The sequence below is a fragment of the Eufriesea mexicana genome, unplaced genomic scaffold, assembly GCF_001483705.2.
Source record: "Eufriesea mexicana isolate 0111107269 unplaced genomic scaffold, ASM148370v2 scaffold794, whole genome shotgun sequence".
NCBI lineage: Eukaryota > Metazoa > Arthropoda > Insecta > Hymenoptera > Apidae > Eufriesea > Eufriesea mexicana.
In genome coordinates, this window is record NW_016908953.1 from 832,571 (window position 1) to 838,277 (window position 5,707).

Genomic DNA, 5,707 nt, shown 5'->3' on the forward strand with positions numbered 1-5,707 from the left:
CGTTCTCCTTTTCGATATCGGGAGTTCCGTGACGGAAGACGATCTGCCGGCATTGTAGTTAAACCCGTTGATTTGCAACTATTATTACACACCCGGAGCAATTCTCGCGAGGAAATTTCTCTCTCCGTTCCGAGATACTATCACGGTGTTCAGGCGTAATTACAGGATTTCGTGTTCAAAGAGTGATACGGAGATTACTTAATTAATTACACCTATTTAGATGATCGCGGGAAAGGACTATCTTCGAGTTCGTACCGTGTTTCTCTATTTTTCTGAATTACCCACTAACGCCGACTCACCCTCGTTGCTTCGTGCAATTCATTCTAACGCGTACTCTAATATCCACTCTACGCGATGCGCGTTATAACTCATCCACCGTGGTACTTTTTCGCGTAACATCAATGCGAACGGGAGAGGGATAAAAAATGAGATGAGATATACACCTGTCCGGCCGATTAATTTCATTCTTGGAACGTCAGCGACGTCGGTGCATCCTGACGCCGTTCCACGAAACTGGAGATGGTAATTACGCTAGGCTAGATGATGCATTCGATACCAGAGCCAGACTCGTCTAACCTGCAGCCACTGTTTTCAGCACACGGGATGAACTTTCGGGACATGGCCTATATACAGAGATATTTTTATCGGTGACTGGTTAACGCGCCTCGTTAAAGCCCCCGTGTGCCGGACCAACGCGGAGGCAGAGCTACAGGAATTACCGAACCTAACGTTTTCGACTGCCATCGTGACTCGTTTGTTTAGTCTCGTATAATCGAATCGAATTTATGATCGAAATATCGGAGAAATGAATAGCCTGGCTCTAAAACAACGAATTATTTGACGAAAATCGGTAAAAAATTATCAATTTGTTTTTATCGTTGACTTAGTACTTGATTATTCCGTATTACAGAAAAGCTAGTATTTTGGGAAATTAAAATATGGACAGGTTTGCATAAATTCTGTGGAAAAGGTAGAAATTAAATGAATAATTTCATAATAGGATTAAAGAGCTTTTGTATAGAGTCGAAACCGTTATGGCAGTGGTTTGATGATTAATAATTTGACTGTCACGCACATTTTCTAGGGTAAGATCAAGAGGTCACGATAAAATTTCCATTATTTTTATGATATAATGATGAATTATCAAACCATATGGCAAAAGAAATAGTGCAAATTATTAATATCTTCTATTCAAAGCTAAAATTGTAATTATTGCAGAATAAAACAAATATAAATTTAAGAATTGGTGACCACAATGGCCACACTGAAGAGACAGGCACCTGTCACTGATGACCACCATGGCAGTCAACGTGTTAAGGGGTTGATATTTCGAAGAGCTAAAAATCTTTAGTTGAATTACCGTTTAGGATGTCATCTCTGATTAAATGCCAAGAAAGGAAAACTATCGCGTGAAAATGAAATTTTTATTTTTAACAGATATCATTTATCGGTATTTCCTGATTTCTCAATAGATCCGAATACAATGCGCCAAGTGTTGAATGTTTTATCATCCAACGATCCACTTCGTGAAATCGATAAGTGATCAGGGATGAAGTTGAAATACACAGTGAGAGCCGTTGTTTCTTCTTCGAGTAAATAAACAACGGGATACAGAGGTTAATATTTAACTTGGAAATAAAGTCGTGCTGCGAATAGTATCAGCTGTTGGCCTGGCTTTTACGAGTTTCATGATCCTCTGTTAGTCAGATGAGCATTAGAGTCGTGGCGGACACTGTGTAAGCTAGTAAATTTTGTTAACCTACATTTTAGCGCGTATTTATTGTTAGAACGCGAAACAGTATGTTCCTCGTGCGGCTGCACCGTGGTTAAATATTTTTACATTAAACGTACCGACGCACTGATGCGCCAGAAGGCGGCAAAAAGTCACCTTAGATGAGTTTGTTTCCAAAATGAATTATTTTCCAATAGTTAATTAGGATCATGTAGCATGACATACATTATACGAAGCATATATTTGCAATAAACTATGTAATAACTAATATAAGTTCGCGAATCTTTGAAAAATCGGTTGAGCTCGTGAATTTCCATTTGACCTCGGCAAAGATACCCTCGGTTCATATAGGAACCTGGAGGTCACAGAGCACGTCAGTTGCTCCTCAGCCGTCATAACGTGTACATCGAAACTTAAACCGACTAAATTAACTTATTTATTATTCACTTCTAATAACTTTAAATAATTCATTTAATTTATTCATTTATTTTTAACTTTTAATAATTCATTTAATTTATTTATTTATTTTTAACTTTTAATTATGTATTTAATTAATTTAATTATTTACTTTTCGCTTTTAATAATTAATTTAATTTATTTATTTTTCACCGTTAATAATTTATTTATTTTTAACTTTTAATTATTCATTTAATTAATTAATTTTTAACTATAATTTATTCATTTACTATTCTATTTATAAATTTACTTTAATGATTTATTTATTTTCCACTTTTAATAATTTATTTCATTTAATTATTTACTTTTCAATATTAATAATTTTATTAAATTTTTTATACATTTTTCTCTTTCAAGAATTTACTTTATTTATTTATTTATTTTTAATTCTTAATTATTCATTTAATTACTTCATTCCATCTTTATTTCTGATTATTTCATTAATACTTGAATAAACATTTTACATTTTATTTTTATAACTTCACTGGTGTTAGTGGACATTAAATATTTCTATAACCATTAAATCATTACCATTCTACTAAATCGTATACGTTCGAACGATTTTACACGCGATTCTTTTACTCGATGCCGGTCGTAGTAAGTTCGTCCGTGTCCGCGACATCGCGAGTGTGTTTTGAAAGTGTTCCAAGAAAAGAAGAAGGAATTAAGAGCGATATTGACATCCCTATATTGACGACATGGCAAGGAAAGGACAGAGTGACTCTGATGCCAAGACAAAGGCGATAGTCAATCCAGAGCTGCTTCGATATGGAGAAGAGATCACCGATCGGTAAGTCGCATGTTTACGATTCCTCTGGTTGCTCATCATGCCGTAGGACGAATGGTCCGAAACGGCACGAGTGACTGGTTGTATTTTATTATTTTGATAGCGAGCATAGTGACCACGAGTGCTAATGTACTAGTGTACAATAACACTCGTGCAATATATATTTTTGTGATATATTTGTTGGATGAGACTAGGGCTTTCTTGCACATCGCGTATTAGAATCTAGATTGAAAATATTTCTAATCTCTATTCTAAATAGAAATTAGAAATTTTTGGTTGTTCATTTCCTTCATTATCATAATTATTTCACGGTATTTATATGAAATACAAGTACAAGAAAGCATCCCCCTCCCCCCCCCCTCAGAGTAAATTCCAAAATTAAAGTAACAATTCCAATGCTTTGAAATTATTAGAGGGGTTCCTTTGATTTTGGAATTTCTCATATTTTTATTGAAATACAGTTTTCCTCCTATCATTTTGCTTTTTTTTTTTCTTTCTTTTTATTATTGAAAAATAGAATCACCCCAGAACCTTAGTTATTATTAGTTGCTAATTCTGCTATTTAATTAGGATTTTCAGCAAGAAACACCCGCATGTTTTATATTATTGTCAATACTATTTTTGTCACTATGCTCGCTACTCTACTTCATGATAACTTGCAGGAATTTTTTATTTCTGCATATTTGTGCAGTATGACTGTGCATACTGTGCACATTGTAATCGAGGGTTCGTTGAAAATGCTTAAAATTCGATATATCGCGATCGCGAATTAAAAGTTTATCCCGTTTTGATATAACAAAGAAAAGAACCTGTCACGAAAAATATAAAGGCCTATGTGGCTGTTAGCATAATTTTCTTCACTATTGTTGCGACTTGTAAAGCTCCATAAGGGGCACCGCGTGTCCCGTTCTTAAAAAATTATTTCTCATTTCATAGTAATCTTATGCAACTATCAATTCTCCCTCTAAACTTTTATTTTCGACTCATTATTAATTGTTCTTCCTTTGTTGCAGGTGTTCGTCATCTTATATTTTGTAATTTTCTATGTAATTTATTTTGTAACAATTTTTATATTATATTCTGTACTGCTTCTGTTAATTATTTTCTATGATCATTTCGAGATTCATTTGTGTACTTATTTTGTATGATATTCGGTACTGTTTTGTACCATGTTTTATCATATATTTTAATTATGTCCTTAGGCCCGGGTCTCGATTGCGTAGCCACCTCCACGCGGTGAGACCTGGTAATTGGTATCGTTTGTCAAAGAGGAATATTTCGCGACCTGCCTCTATGAAATCTATCAAAGCAGCTATAGATATTCCAAAATAATTCCTCTTTGACAAACGATGCCAAGCTAAGAGCTACGCAGTACTCGCATTTCAATCTAGCCTCTGAAAGCTACCTTCTGATACCTTGGAGGCTAGACTGTACCACTTTCATTGTCCCCCTGCATGGGGCAACGTGGAACATCGTAGGACGTCGTGAATGCGTGTGTTTTAGGATTCATTAGATATAGGTCCTCTCATCATGTTTAATTCTTTGTACGTGTTAAATTTAAATTTAATTGTATATTTAAAATTTCGCATTCCCACTTTAGTTGCATTCGTGAAACAAGGAATTATTAGTCTTCAATTCATGGTAAAGATATATGTATTATAAGACATTTGCATACTTTTTTACAAGATATCTATAAAAATGAAATACATATTGGCAAGCTTGTTTACATCGACACATTGCGTCTAAAAATTCTGTTTGTCATTCAAGCATTCAATACTATGGCAACATATAATACCCTTCTTCATACTATCAAATACATATGGCATTTCAGGGATAGTTATCCTCGATTAAGGATATCAGATTTTCCCCGATGGTATACGAAAATTTACTTACATAGCTATAACTCAGTATCATTAGGATATGGCATACTACTTACAGTCCCTTCTGGCATCGTGTAATTAACTGCTGCAATGACAAATTTCAATGGCACTCCAGAATACGAAGTACAATACATTTACACCTACATAATAACACATCACACATGCCACGTTAAAACACAAGAAAAATGGGGAAACGAATAAAAAACAGTCCTCAGGAAGATATTTTTCTAAATATGCTAATCCAAAAACGAAATCCAAGATAAACAATAGATAATAAACAACTAAGTGGTAGGTTTCGGAAACTACTCGTACTTCCATTACTATATTTCGTAAATGAAAAGAACAAATCACACAAACATTGCCAGCTTAATTAAAGAAAAGCCAATTCAAAGGAATAAAATCGAAAAAACTTAACCCAGATCGGAAAATTCGAAAAAATAAGAGAGAAAAAACAACTGCTTCGCACGACTTGTTACCCACTAACTCTTAAATTACTATTTTCCGACAACGCACGATCGGATCGCAAAAAAATATCCAATAACATTAAGGAAAAATTCACTCTACGCGGATAAATAAAAAAAACCGGGGTCCAAAGCCTAATTTTGAAGATAGAAACCAAAAACGTAAACTGCGCAGCACGACCTGTCACCCACTAACACATTCGGCACTATTATTCAAAAACGCAGGCTCGAAACGCAAAAAAAAAATCCAATCCCGTTAAGGAAAAATTCACTCTACGCGGATAAATAAAAAAAACCGGGGTCGAAAGCCTAATTTCGAAGATAGAAACCAAAAACGGAAACTGCGCAGCACGCCCTGTCACCCACTAACACATTCGGCACTATTATTCAA